This window comes from Hemicordylus capensis, chromosome 4, assembly GCF_027244095.1.
Source record: "Hemicordylus capensis ecotype Gifberg chromosome 4, rHemCap1.1.pri, whole genome shotgun sequence".
Classification (NCBI taxonomy): Eukaryota; Metazoa; Chordata; class Lepidosauria; order Squamata; family Cordylidae; genus Hemicordylus; species Hemicordylus capensis.
In genome coordinates, this window is record NC_069660.1 from 284,793,502 (window position 1) to 284,808,828 (window position 15,327).

Below are 15,327 nucleotides of genomic sequence, written 5' to 3' on the forward strand. Positions count from 1 at the left end.
ATAGCCCACCCGAAAGCCAGTCTGAAATGGGTCAAGATAATCAGTTTCATCCAAGACTGCCTGGAGTTGGGAGGCCACCACCCTCTCAATTACCTTGCCCAGCCATGGAAGGTTAGAGACAGGCCTATAGTTACTCAACTCTGAGGAATCCAGGGCAGGCTTCTTCAGAAGTGGTCTAATAATTGCCTCCTTAAGACAAGGAGGCATCCTGCCCTCCCTCAGAGAAGCATTTATGATCTCTGCTAGGCCTTCTACGACAACCTCCCTGCCAGATAGTATTAGCCACGTCAGGCAAGGGTCAAGAGAACAGGTGGAAGGCCACATCATTCCAAACAGCTTGTCCACATCCTCATGAGTCACAAACGGAAACTGATCCAGCCTAGCCACATAAGAGGAGTCACTGGGCACCTCTGATTCAGACACTGCAACGAAATCATTAAACACATCACAGCGGGTAATAGATGGTTCCACATTCTGATTCAAGGGAAGAGGGGCACTCACTAGCCCTCTCACAACCCTGGACAACTCTGCTGGATGTGAACTTGTGGATGCAATACGGGCCGAAAAGAATCGCTTCTTTGCCTCCCGTATTGCCAGAGCATAGATCTTCAAATGTGCTCTGTGTTGTAATCCGTCAGATTCGAGTTGAGTCTTCTTCCACTTGCTCTCCAGTCGTCGACCTCGCTGCTTCAGCCCCTGTAGTTCTTTTGTATACCAAGGGGCCAATTCTGAAGCAGGTCGGAGAGGACGCTTAGGTGCAATCATGTCTACTGCCCTGGTGAGCTTGGTGCCCAGTTCTCCACCAGGGCATCAACAGGATCACCGGCAGAGCCAACACTAAATCCCTCCAAGGCTTCTTGGAATCCTATTGGATCCAATAACCTTCTCAGGAGGACCATTCTAATAGGCCCCTCGTCCCTGCGAAGGTGGGGTGTAACTGTGAGTCCAACTTTAACCAAATGGTGGTCTGTCCATGACAATGGGGAAATCACAGGAGTCCCCACCTATGGAACACCACCCTGATCAGAGTGAAAGACCAGATCAAGCATGTGACCTGCAATGTGCATCAGTCCCGGGACCCTGGGATAGGCCCATAGTATAGGCCCATAGTAGTCATGGCAGCTATGAACTCCTGAGCCGCCCCAGACAAATCGGTCCCATAGTGGACATTGAAGTTCCCCAGCACCACAAGCCTGGGAGACTCCAATGCCTAACCCGAGACCAAGTCCATCAGCTCAGTTAGGGACTCCATTGGGCAGCAGGGTGATCGGTACACCAACAGAAGTCCCAGTCTATCCCTGGTCCCCAAACTTACGTACACACATTCAATATGGTCAGACATTTCCACAGGGATCCTGGTCAGGGAGAGGTTATTCTTATTGACCAAAGCCACTCCACCTCCCCTCCCACGTCCCCGCACCCGCTCCTCAACAGAGTACCCTGGAGGGAGAAGCTGGGACCAGACTAGGCCACCAGCCTCCCCTAACCAAGTCTCTGTAATACATGCCAGCCATCTGGAGGCCCTCCCTGGGTCCCCAAGGTCTGTGGGTTAGTGAGCCTCTGCACCCAAAAAATATGTCCCTGGGGGTTGCACAGACCTCAGGATCACATTTCTGAGTGACACAAAGGGCTTCCAGGAGAAGGGGAGGTCATTTAAATCCACCACACCACACCACCCGCACACATTAGCATGGCTGCAGAGCTAATCTGGAACTCTTCGGAAGCACTGGTGCTACACCAGTGCTTCTCCTGTTGCACTGGTGCTTCATTAACCAGTGTCAGCCACTTTTCAGAATTGTGCTTTTTCTGTTCTAAAACTACTGCTGATTGGCTCCAGGAAATCTCACAACACTGACCTTAGAAGATCTGGACATCCATATAAATACAGAGCAATAAGTAGGGATGTGCACAAATTGTGCACTGATTCAAAGCCCAGATCGGGCACCTTTAAAAGTGAGGAGAGCAAGTCTGTACCTGCTTCTCCGCCGCTCCATGCAGTTTCCTGCTGCTGCGGCAGCACACACACACACCCAGCACCCCCTCGTGCATCAGTGGCACACACATGGCCTCTGAACATGCGTGGTGGCCATTTGCATGGCCTTCAAACATATTGACCATGCAAATGGTCACCATGCATGTGCAGAGGCCATGTGCATGCGATGGGTGCTGCGGGGGGCACCGGCACAGCAGGAAGCTGGGTGGAGCAGCAGAGGAGCGGGTATGGACCTGCTCTCCTCCCTTTTAAAGAGGCTTCAAATTTGTGCAAGAAAATTTTCCATTTTCTTCTGCATTTATCGTTTTCTGTTCAAAAACATCCCTAGAAATAAGTTTGCATAAACATCTTCAATCATAATCTCAAATTTAGCTTCATTTTTTTCCTCATGGTCATGGATTTGCCTCCCAGGTTGGGCCCTCCTGGACCCCAATTAAGTGTACTCATTCCCTTCTTCCCCAAACGTTTGGGCCCTGCTTATTGTTTCGTATGCTTGTGGATGTGAGCCCACTCAGCAAATGTCCACAAAGCTTATGCTATAGTCTTTAGCATAATCTGTTAGTCTTTAAGGAGCTATATTACAATTTTTTGGAGTAACAGGCTAACACAGCTGCTCACCTCTGGAATATTCAGAAAACCCCTCCTATTTCTGCTGAAAGGATATCCAGAAGATATTGTCATTTCTTCAGATACAGTCCTTCTCTCCAAGAATCAAACCATTTTTAAATAGCTTATCTCTTCTTGAAAGTGATTAAGTTGGGGGGGAAAAGACTGCCAACCATTTGGTGTGCATATTTAATATGTCAAGTTGGAACTGCTCAGACATGTCATATTGAAACATGCCTGTGTTCTGATAAGAGAAGCATGTGCATTATTTTTAACATTGTCCTATTTAAAATTTAAGTCTGGTAATAAATAAATAAGTAGATGTGCCTTTGAAAAAACAAGTCTGCCTTATGTTCTCCTATGCAACCAGCTGTATACATAATCACAGGCACATTTGCATAGAAAACTATTACATATTCCTAGGCATGCATTTTAAAATAGTATGTCTAAATAGGTACTTGAGAGGATAAGCACTGGTAGTACAGTGTTCAATCTTACCAGTTTCTACCGGTTGTTCACATTCAGATTATCCATCAGAAACTAACACAAAATGTGTTTCATCTTCATATCTATCTGTGAAACTGCAGCAAATAAGAACAGGGAGTACAGCTGGCCTTGCAGTAGCAAGCATGGATTGTCCCCTTCCCCTTTGCTAAGCAGGCTCTAACTTGATATACTTTTGGATGGGTGGCTACATGTGATCAGTGTCTGCTGTAATATTCCCTTTAGGGAATGGGGCCATAGCTCAGTGCTAGAACATCTGCTTTGCAGAAATTTCAGTCCCTAGTATCTCCAAGTAGAGCAAGGAAAGACTCCTACCTGAAACCTTGGAGAGCTGCTGCCAGTCAGTCTAGATCAGGGATTCTCAACGTTGGGTCCCCAGATGTTATTGGACCAACTCAAATAATCCCCAGGCCCAGTGGCCTTTGGCTGGGGATTATGGGAGTTGAAGTCCAATAACATCTGGGGACCCATTGTTGAGAATCCCTGGTCTAGACCAGGGGTTCCAACCTGTGGTATTCCAGGTGTTGCTGAACTACAACTCCCATCATCCCCAGCCACAATGGCTGGGGGTGATGGGAGTTGTAGTTCAGCAACATCTGAAGTAGACAATACTGAACTGGATGGACCAATGGTCTGACTCAGTATAAGGCAGCTTCCTATGTTCCTAACTGCTTTGAAAGTGGGAGAACCACAGCTCAGTGGTAGAGCACATAATTTGCATTTAGAAGATTCCTGGTTTAATATCCAGTATCTCCAGCTAAAAGGATCTTATGTAGCCTCTGCCCAAGACCCTGGAGAGCTCCAACAGTCAGAATACTACTACTACTACTATTTATATACCACTTTTGAACAAAAAATCCTCAAAGCAGTTGATGTAGAAAAAGAATAATCAGAAAAAGATGGTTCCCTGTCCCTAAAGGGCTCACAGTCTAAAAAGAAACACAATAGACCCCAGCGACAGCCATTGGAGGGATGCTGTGATGGGCCTCAGTAGGACCAGTTGCTCTCCTCCTGCTTAATAAAAAGTGAATCACCATTTTGAAAGGTGCCTCTTTGCCCATTTAGACCATTACAGTTGCCAGGTCACCAGCATCCCACAGCTTAAGACTCAGAACTGGGGCCTACGGCACTACATGGTTGCCAGTTCTTGAAAGTTAAAAATTGGGGGGGGATTAGTGTGGGTGAAGGGTTAACCACCCCTTCTCCCATCACCTGCATGCATTTATTACACAACTGTAAAGAGATTTGGCTATCGGACAGGATGAAGTGAAGCAGCTACTTCCGCCAGCTTCTTTGGTAGCAGTGGCAGCTCCTCCTCCTCCCACCCTCAACACCACCCAATGGGCTTTTCTCTAGGAGAAGGCGCTACCATGCAAGTCTTCCATCCTTCTCACCAGCCAACATCCCCTAGAACAGGGATGGGAAGGCTTCCAGCTTCCAGAAGCAACAGCAGCAGCTGCTTCTGATCTTCTCCTTCTTCCTCTGCTAGAACTTGAAGAGCTACCATCACAAAATGGCAGCTTGAGAAGGCGGAGCTAGTAGCAAAATGGCAGCATACAACCATTTACATCTACAGCATAAGGGATTCCAAATTCAAAAACCACCCCTGAATTCTAGGATAATTTTGCTGCAGTACAGGAGGGGATCAAGATAATAATAATAAACTCTGTTTATTAGCTGCCCCCTAACAAATTTGCTCTCCAGGCGGCTCACAACACAACATTAAAACATCCAATAAAAGCACACAAAACACATCAAATCACAACATGAATTGTTTCTTTAAAAATCATTTTTTAAAAGCCTGAGTGAACAGAAAGTTCTTCACCTGACATCTAAAAGAACAAAGTGATGGTGCGAGGCAAACCTCACTGGGGAGGCTGTGACCACTGGAAAGGCCCTCTAGTCCCTAGTAGCCATCTGCCTCATCTTGTTTGGCAGGGACACCCTGAGCAGGCCTCCTCAGAAGTTCTTAAGGTCCAGCTTGGGACATATGGGGCAAGGTGCTCTTTCAGGTAACCTGGTCCCAAGCCACTTAGGGCCTTAGTTAAAAGTTCTAAACAGCACTTTGAATTGGGCCCGGAAATGGACTGGGAGCTGGTGCAGCTGACAGAGCACTGGTATAATATGATCAAAGATATATTACTATTAGCAGTAATATACTTATTATTATAAGATACTCTGCTTAGCGGGGGAAGAAAACAGAGAAATGAAAGGGAAAGAAACCTTGAGCATCCAAAGACAAAAAGATTAAACTTGGCATGGCCATGCTCCCGCTCAGCCAATCAGATTTGCAATATGGACTGGAAGGGAGAGAGAAGGGAAGCTCAAACATCCGCAGAGCTACTTCAGATAAGCCTACAAGCTACCAGTAGCTCCCAAGCTACCTAATGCCCACCCCTGCCCTAGAAATCTCGCCGCTTCTGAATGGAGGGCCAGAAGCAGAAATAGTATGAGTCTCTTGGTTGACCCATAGGGTTGCCAACTCTTCCTGGATTGGTGGGAGGGGGGATCCCCAATATTATTCCCAATATCAAGCTATTACGGACTCCAAGGTTGCTTTCAAAAGTCACCTGGAGATTGATGCTGATTCCGGGAGAATCCAGTTCAATCCTGGAGGGTTAGCAGCTCTATTGAGTTGCTACTGAGTTAGCAGCTCTACTGAGTTGGTGTGCTCAGCACTGGAGTATCCGGGATGGGCGTGGACTCTGAGCCACTGCCCACCTGGCTAAGCCCTTGCTGCTGCCCTTGGAAACTCCAGAGGAGGAAAAAGGAGTTTGGAGTGATCTGGGGCAGAGTAGCAGCAGCAGGTGGGGAGAGGGTTAAGTACTTCATCTCCCTGTGGTGCTTAACTTCTTCAAATCACACCTTCCCAAGCTGATTTTTCATGGGGTGGAATGGATTGTTAGGGTTTGGTTATATGCATTTGCCTACAACACATTGCCAGGCCACTTGACTTACTTTCTTTTCTTCCCCCTTTCACTCACATATGTCTTCGGCCAAACAAAGAGAATTAAAACAGTATATCTGTGACTAAGACCGCCAATATATAATTCCTGCTAAGAACAGCCCAACTAAGCTTGAGAGAAATTGGGAGAATTACAATACCAGGAAGCAAAGCAGTAATTGTGTGGGACTGCATAGACTTCCTCCCCAAGGAAGCAATGTCCAGAAAAGAGATCTTCCACGAGCAGTTAAAAGTCCATTTTAGTTGCATTGCCAGATACAGTATCTGGCAATGAAACAAGCAGCATGAAATATGTACTAAATGTTTCTCTCCAACATTGTCGCAAGAATCACTGTGATGATTCTGTATGCATGCTGAGAGCTGCAGTTAAGAAAAGACCATGCATAGTGAATAATCTCTTTGAATTTCCCCTCTCTTCTTGCCAAAAACAGGAATTATTATTCCTGTACCATTATTTCCTTAAGTTGTGGGTGCAATATGCAGCTCTTTAACCTGAAGGCAATGTGCAAGCAAATATCTGCACGCAGACAACTTTTGCAGGATTCAGGTTGTTGTTTTTCCCAGCGCATCTGATCTGCACAAGCCTCATGCTATCTATGACTGCCTGTTCTGAAGGCATGAAGAAGCACCCTGCAAGTGCAAGGCAGGCCACAGGGACGTAGCTATAACTGAGCGAAAGGGTTCAAAGAACATGGGCCCCCAGCCCCTGAGGGACCTTTAGTTCTATCCATCCCTATTTTCTTCATTATCTCCCTCACTCTGGGGGGCCTCCAGAGAGAGGAATGAATACAGGCCCCCTCTTCCCTAGCTACGCCCCTGGCAGGCCATCTTCATGCTTGGGAAGAGCACTGTCGCCACTGGTTCCAGTGGAAGATTCCCTCTCAGATCATAAGCATGGAGAATTTATATTGGAACAGTGGTAGGGGCAAAGGGTTAAATGTAGCGATTCTGAAGTTTGGGTCTCCAGATACTGTTGGACTACAATTCCCATCGTCTAGGATGTAGATGGTCTATGTTGCTGGTTTCAGACCCTTGGATTAAGCCCCCCACCTCCACCTACGCTAGTTCCCAGGAGAGCAGAACACCTTCTCCCCAGCATTTTATTATTTATGAAAAATATTTACACCCAGAGGCGCTCTTACCCCTGGACTTCGGGGCCAAAGTCCAAGGCCTCCACCAGTGTTCCCTCTAAGGTGAGCGCATGTGCACACGCACACACATTTTTTGATGTCTGTTCAGTTCCTGCCCAGATCCTGCTCAGGGTGAATCAGGAAGGCCCCCTCTGAATACATGTGCACACACACTGCCTTGATACTGCCACCCAGAACAAAACTCATTCTGCACACAGATAACAATTAGAGACAATTAGACAATTAGAGCATCATCCATCTGAAGAAGCAAGATCTGAGAGTGACACCTCCACCAGCACTTTCCATGGCTTTGAAGAGAGTGATGGTGATGACAGCCCCACTGCCTCTCCAGTGCCTTCTCCTGCAGTGGAGTGGTTTTTTCTCCCCAGGTTCTTTTTCTTGTCTGAGCTGGAGTGGTGCTAACTCAAACAGAGTGATATAACGACTCCTTTTTCAGTGTGTTTTTTTTCCTGCCAACAAAGCCAGAGACTTGTCACAGATTGAGTGATGCAACTTCCCTGGTTTGTTTGTTTTTAATGTTTTTCTTTTCTGAGCTGGGGTGCTACAGTGGGGTAATGTAACACCTTTGTTTTGTGATGATTTGCTGCCAACCAAGGAAGAGACTTTTCAGACCTGGAACTAGGACTAAGTTGGTTTGGGGGGTCACTAGTGCAGTAGCTGGAGAGCTGGATGGTTGGGGAGCAGGAACAGCCAAGGTACAGGGCTGTATTCCTCACCTGTGTCTAATTTTCCACCCTTTTTGGATTATTTTGGACCTTTGCTTGAGTCATTTCTGGTTTGATCCCCCAGCTCTGAACCTGGACTTGACTTCTCATCCCTGGTTCCCACTTGACAACTGCATAATAACTAGATAAAAAGGAGCTCAACCCCAACAGCTATTGAGGCAAGTTGAGGTGGTCACCTCAGGTGGTAGATTACTGAGGAGCCAACAGGGCAACAAAATGTTCCCCACCACTGCCACCAGAGATCAGCAGCTCTGCAGGACTGATCTAATCCTTGCAAGCTTTGCAAGAAGTGTGTCTCCACATGCTCCTTGCAAAGCTTGCAAGAAGCACAAAGAGAGAAGAGGTGGCTGCTGACAACCTTCCCTCCTCCCCATCCCCTATGCCATATCCAAAATTTACAAGAGTCAGTGTTGAAAGGAGGCTGACCTCGACCAGGATCATGTGGGGCAAGGATGCAGCCTCACCTCAAGTCCCACAGTTCCTTGGGCCACCTACAGCTATTGCAGAAAAGATGCTAAAACCCAACATACCTAAAAATTGCTTGTGTGATTTCTGAAAGGTTATTTTGTTTTGTGTGTGTAGGAGGAGGAGAGAGGGAACTATCCAATCCAGAAAGCAGAATCTCAACCAGTTGTATCAGTCATATCAACCAGTTGTGTCATATGGGTAACCCTCCAGAGTTATTTTTGTCTCCCTGAAGTATTTTCAAAATTAATGTCGCTAGGTTCAACGCATTTATCTGAGTTGTCTGCCCATATAATTAAAAAAGAATGAATTCTGGCCTACAGTCATCAAAATGGATTGGGTCAAATGTACTTTACTTTGTACATTTGATAAGCATGAATTGAACTAGCTCAAATTACATGAGAGGAAATCACTTCAGAGAGATTATCATGAAAATACACCAAAAATAATTATGAGCTAGTGAAAAGCTGCGAGACAAAGCCCACTATTACAACAGAATTATCTATGCCAACGAATGCTCTGATTAATTGCAAGATTGGAATCAACTAATATAATTTGAACTTGAGGCTTGTCTGGTTGTCACTAGGTCACTAAGGCACTCTGAGCTGTTTGTTTTAATTACATGTTTGGAGAATTGAGTTCTTTATTGTAGGGCTTATTACATTTGAGAATGGGGCAAACATATGCTTTGAACTTCACACTTGAAGCAAATTGAGTTCACCCTCCCACAAGTTTCAGTCATGGGTGTAAAAGTAGTAGAAATTAAATGGTCTATTCAGCCCATTTATAAAAAATAACCTTGCAGATCCAAAGGTCCTCTAGACAGGGGCATAGCAAGGTTGGAGTAGGCCCAGAGACAAGATTTTAAAATGCCCCCCCCCCTCACTGAAGCTCAGCTCATGAAGTAAAGAAATCTTAAATTTCTAGAAAGGCTGAATAGTGGTAACACACACACACACACACACACACACACACACATATATCTCCTATGTGCCACAATAGAACATCATCCTAAATTATTGTGCCACAATAGAACATCATCGTAAATTGTGGACGATGCAAGTCATTTAATGGTGCTAGAGAAAGACATGCTGTTCTGGTAGCTCCAGGTCTTAACACTCACATCAATTTCAGAGGATGAATACAACTGAAGGAAGCCCAGACCGATGCGTGGCTGGGGGAGTCAGTCATGTGACTTGCCTCTGGGGGGCCCCCAAGGCACTGGGCCCCCAGACAACTGTCTCCCCTTGTCCTATTATAGTTACGCCCCTGCCTCTGGACCAGACAGGTGAGAACACAGGGAAACTGCAGGTGAAGAATTACAAAGAGAACCTCCTCAGAGGAAGTCATTTCTGTTAAACTTAGTGGATCTTCCTTTGTAAACACATGAGTAAACAGGTTTAGGAGTTGGCTGCCTGTCCCCATAACTCAGTTCTTTTGAAATCCAGCAGTTGGTAGAAAGCAACTGAAAGGTGGTATTAAGGAGTGCTGACACCTTTGGTAGTTGTTAGTAGCTGTTGCATATTTCACAAGAAACTTCTATCTTATTACTTTCTCCATTATGGCACTGGTGTTCAAATGGACACACTTGCTCCTCCTTGGACTTCTGAACCAGGGGCAGGCCTTCCATCAGGAAAGGTGAGATGGCCACCTAGAACAGCAGATTTTGGAGGCACCAAGGGGATGGCAAAATGCCCTCCACTGCCTTGTCTGCCTCTCCCTGCTGCCCACTGCCACTGGAGTAACTCTTCACCAAGTGGTGTCACACCTCTTTGTGTCAAGAAGGACCTCTGCCTCTCTGACAACAAAACATAAGGCAAAGTAGGCTTGTTCACAAAATCATCAAAATCAGGGTAGGAGTCATTTTACCCTAGTTTGCATGATGGTGTGAACTCACAAAAATCGCTCCAACCCAGGTTGCTCAAAGCAGAGTTGCCCAGCTTTTGTATCTTCTTCTTAACCAAGGATGGAGGAAAGGATTGCTCTGCTACCTTGCGTCTCTGCTCATGTGGATCCAACTCACCTCTTGTATCCAGCCACCAGGATCCAACAGGACTGGAAATATTAGGGAACTGTGGCTACAGGGGCTGCTATCCATGGATGTGCTACTCTGCAAAGCATGTTCTATGATCCTGTAGCTGGAGCCACTTCAGAAGGGCTGGGTCCACTTCCTGTTGCTTTGTGTCCAATCAGAAGGCAGCTGTTCACATCACAAGGCTTTCCAGTGTACTGACAGCGCAAAGCGTGCTGGGAAGACTTGCTAGGACTTTGCATGTTTGTGGTTCAAATTTCAGCAATGGATGCCTTCCCTGGCTGTTTGCTGACCCAAACAGTTGTTCTGATCTTGTGCTGCTTCTAGGACAGGAGCTCTCTAATACTCCAGTCCCACCTCCATGGTTGTGTGAACAGGCCTAGTATAAGACAGCTTCTTTTAAAAGGAAGGTTTAAAAGTTCTTTTTGAAACTAATTAAAGAAACTGATGAAGCCCCTCTGGGTGGGCATTTCAAAGATGGGGAGCCACTACTGAAAAAGCCCTAGCCCTGGTCTCCACCAACTGAATCGATGTCAATGGCTGGGTGTGAGGTGTGGAAGGAGGGAGGGAGGGAGGTGTGTATTGATGTGGGTATATATAGCAAGGGGGAAACTTTGGCCACATTTTGCATGCTGCGAGGAAACAATATTATTTATTTATTTATTTATTTAGTTACACAGTCAGACAGGTGTTATTGACTGGTTTGTTTTATCCAGACATCAAGTCCTTCCCAAGGACCTGGGATGCCAGAATTTTATTGTCAATGTTGTTGCTGTTGTTATAGATGTCGTCGCAGAATATAGGCTGTTCCGAGTAAAGCTGCTTTTTGTAATTGGCTGATGGTGATTTCTGTTGAGGTGCTCTTCAAGGTCTTTTGGAATTGCACCTAGGGCGCCAATTACCACTGGGATTATTTTGGTCTTCTTCTGCCACAGCCTTTCAATTTCAATTTGTAGATCTTTGTATTTTGTAATTTTTTCTATTTCTTTTTCTTCTATTCTGCTATCCCCTGGTATTGCTATGTTGATTATTTTGACTTGTTTTTCTTTCTTCTCGACTACAGTTATATCAGGTGTATTGTGTGGCAGATGTTTGTCTGTTGTATGGGACTTGTCGGAAGTCCCATAATATTTTTGCATCTTCATTTTCTACCACTTTTTCGATTTTATGGTCCCACCAATGTTTGGCTACAGGTAGCTTGTATTTTTTGCAGATGTTCCAGTGTATCATCCCTGCTACCTTGTCATGCCTTTGTTTGTAGTCAGTCTGTGCGATCTTTTTACAACAGCTGATTAGGTGGTCCACTGTTTCATCTGCTTCTTTACAAAGGCAGCACTTGCTGTTTGTTGTTGATTTTTTTTACTTTTGCTCTTATTGCATTTGTTCTTAGTGCTTGTTCTTCTGCAGCCAGTATTAAACCCTCTGTTTCTTTCTTCAAGTTGCCATTCTTAAGCCATTGCCAGGTCTTGGTGATGTCTGATTTTCCACTTATATTGTGCAAATATTGACCATGCAGTGGCTCATTTTTCCATTTTTCTGCTCGACTTGTTCTTTCTTGTAGGCCTGCTTTGTTTCATTGGTGTTGAATAGTTTTGCATTATTGACCATTTGAAGTGCATCTTCTTCACTGTCCTTGATATAGTCTTCAAGGCCTCATTTCTTCTCCTCTACTGTTTGATGGACTTGCAGCATTCCTCTTCCACCTGAGCTGCGAGGCCTATCTACATCACTGCGGGGGTGCAGAGCATGATTGGTGGTCATTATTTTCCTGGTCTTACGATCTATCATCTCTAGCTCTGCCTCAGAGGCGTATCTAGGGAAAACAGCGCCTAGGGCAAGCACTGATATTGCACCCCCCCCCCAATATCTGGCACCCATCTTTCAGATAAGTTCACCATAATATCAGCTCAAAAAGTAAAAGTCAAGCTTATTAATCTTTTAATTAAAAAATTATGGCACTACCTGAAAATTATAACTGCACCTTACTTGCTTTCACTGATGCAAATTGCTGAAGCAGCACAGATACAGCCTTCTTCAGAAAGCAGGAATCACACCTATCAGCTATTCAGAGAGGTACTGGAGACTGGATGTAGTCCTTACACTCCCTGATCAGCATGTTCATTGCATTCCAAATCCAGCATTGTGTATTAGCAACCCTCCTGCCGCCCCCACCCCCCAGCTGCTATCTGCCAGCAATCAGTAACATTCACATTTTTTATATCCCGTTCTTCCTCCAAGGAGCCCAGAACAGTGTACATACTTACGTTTCTCCTCACAACAACCCTGTGAAGTAGGTTAGGCTAAGAGAGAAGTGACTGGCCCAGAGTCACCCAGCAAGTCTCATGGCTGGATGGGGATTTGAACTCGGGTCTCCCTGGTACTAGTCCAGCACTCTAACCACTATCAAGGCAGATAGCAGCTGGGGGGGGCGGGGGCGGCAGGAGGGTTGCTAATACACAATGCTGGATTTGGAATGCAATGAACATGCTGATCAGCGAGTGTAAGGACTACATCCAGTCTCCAGTACCTCTCTGAATAGCTGATAGGTGTGATTCCTGCTTTCTGAAGAAGGCTGTATCTGTATATTAAAGACAGACAATTTTTTAAAGCTGGGAAAGCTTGGGTGAGAAGATGGGTTTTCAGGTGTTTTTTAAAAACTGCCAGAGATGGCAATTTTATTAACAATAAACACATTTCTACTATGGGCTTTGTTTGGTCTTTGCCTAATTCCCTTGGGTTGAGAATAAATGTTGAAGAGAATGAAAAGAACAGAAAAATACATAACAGGTGCTGTCTTTAAATCTAAAATGATCCCTCACTAGTAGCCATCACATGCTGGAAAATCTCAGGCCAGGGGACTGCTTAGTCTGCATTCTCATGACTTAGGACAAGTCAGTTGTGCACCTGACAAACGCTACTTATACAGCCAATTATTTTCACTCTTCATTACTGCATGAATATCAAATGGTTATGTGCCACAACACCTTCCTTATAATGAATCTGACTTAGAACCAAGTTAAATAGAATTTAATGCAATTTCCATTTTGCATAGGTAAGGCCTGAAATTTAACTGGGTAATCCTGAGCAGTTTTATGATCACACATGAGATCTTAGATCTTCACAAAAGGAGCTGTTCCTTACATAAGACATCCCCAGCCCTCTCACACCTATCCTCCTAACTAGAATCAACTAGCTACAGTGAGCCAACATGATCCATTCACCAAATAACTTAAAGAACACACCTTGGATTGAAGAGCTGTTTTCACACAGTTGCCCTCAAATCGGGAGTCCAAAATATCTCCAAGAATAGAAGCTAATAGAAACTTTTTGGAGTCCCCAAAAAGACCAGAAGTAAACAACAAACTGGAACCTCAACCAAAAACCAGGATGCAAACGTATTGTAACATAAAGGTTAAGTTTGTGCCATTGAGTCGGTGTTGTTGACTCCTGGCAACCACAGAGCCACATGGTTGTCTTTGGTAGAATACACAGGAGGAGTTCACCATTGCCATCTCCTGTGCAGTGTTTCAGCACCTTTCTATATCACTGCTGCCCGATATAAGAGTTTCCCATATCCTGGGAAACACACCAGTGGGGAGTCAAACCAACAGCCTCCTGCTCTCTAGTTGCTTCCCCACTGTGCCATTAATGGTTCAAGTGACTCCAAATACAAATAGTAACCATACATTTTTTTTATTTATTTAACATATTTTTATACCACCCACTACCAAAGTCTCTAGACAGTTTACAGCTATAAAAACATATTAAAAGATCAAATTAAAATAACCATAAAAACTATCATATACATACATATAAAACATATGTGATGAGTTTTCTGGATAATGACTCTCTTCTATGATTTATCAAACATACAAAATTTTTGTTAATACTAATACATCAGTATTACTAATACATCAGTATTACTAATACATCAGTATTACTAATACATCAGTATTACTAATACATCAGTATTACTAATACATCAGTATTACTAATACATCAGTATTACTAATACTAATACAAAATTTTGTTAATACTAATACATAGAAAAACTCAAGTGAAAAACAGGAACATATAAGATTGCCAGAGTGAAAATTGACCCAGATTAATCTACAGTTCAAAGTAGAAAACATATTTTGCAGAATTCTTCATCTTAATAAGAAAACTCTTTCAGAATCAAAGAAATCACTCATGGCAAATTTGCACTAGGACCTCCCAACTACCTAAGAACTAGATTCTTCTGCAAACATTGTGCCCATAGATCAGAAAATTGTTTTTAGCTTCCATATTGTGCATATTAAGGAATCTCATTCTACATAACACAAAGGACAAGAAATACAAGGCCAGATATCCCATACATACTTCAGAGTAAGTTATATTGTAGTCAGTGCAATTTATTCTCAGGGTAACATGCATAAGTTTGAGTTACACTGACCTGAAAGTCACCAAAGGATCTTCAAACAAAGCCATAAAAATAGCTTTCTATACACAGAACGTATCAGGACTCTTTAGAGCTCTAGGCCACACACCCTTTACATGTGATATGTCACATGATGACATCACATGCAAAGGAGGTGTGGCCTCGAGGCAGAAATTGCCGGAGCGAGCTCTTCAGTCTCATTTCAGGGCAGGCTTGCTGCCTGAAAGCGTGAATTTTCTCTTTCTCTTCCTCTCTGGGAGGGAGAGAAAGAGGAATAGATGCTTTTCGGCAGCAAACGCTCCCTAAAATTAATGCAAAAGTAAGTGCTTATGGAGGCTCCTGGGGGGCGTGTGCCCCGTCCCAGACTCAGAGAAGGCGGGGGGGTGCGATTAAAAAAAATTTTTTTTTAATCAACTGGGGGGGCGGGGCATGGCTGGCACTTGGTGCTCCTCTGCAACTGGTGCCT

The 15,327-nt window shown here is 44.5% G+C and overlaps 1 long non-coding RNA gene across 1 annotated transcript in view; it reads right to left on the reverse strand.

The window, feature by feature from the left end:
- Positions 1–14,918, reverse strand: part of LOC128323939 (uncharacterized) — an 84,243-nt gene extending 69,325 nt beyond the window's left edge. The window contains exon 1 of the long non-coding RNA XR_008306536.1: positions 14,877–14,918. This is a non-coding gene — a long non-coding RNA (uncharacterized LOC128323939). The remainder of the gene's footprint in view (positions 1–14,876) is intronic.
- Positions 14,919–15,327: the final 409 nt, after the last annotated feature.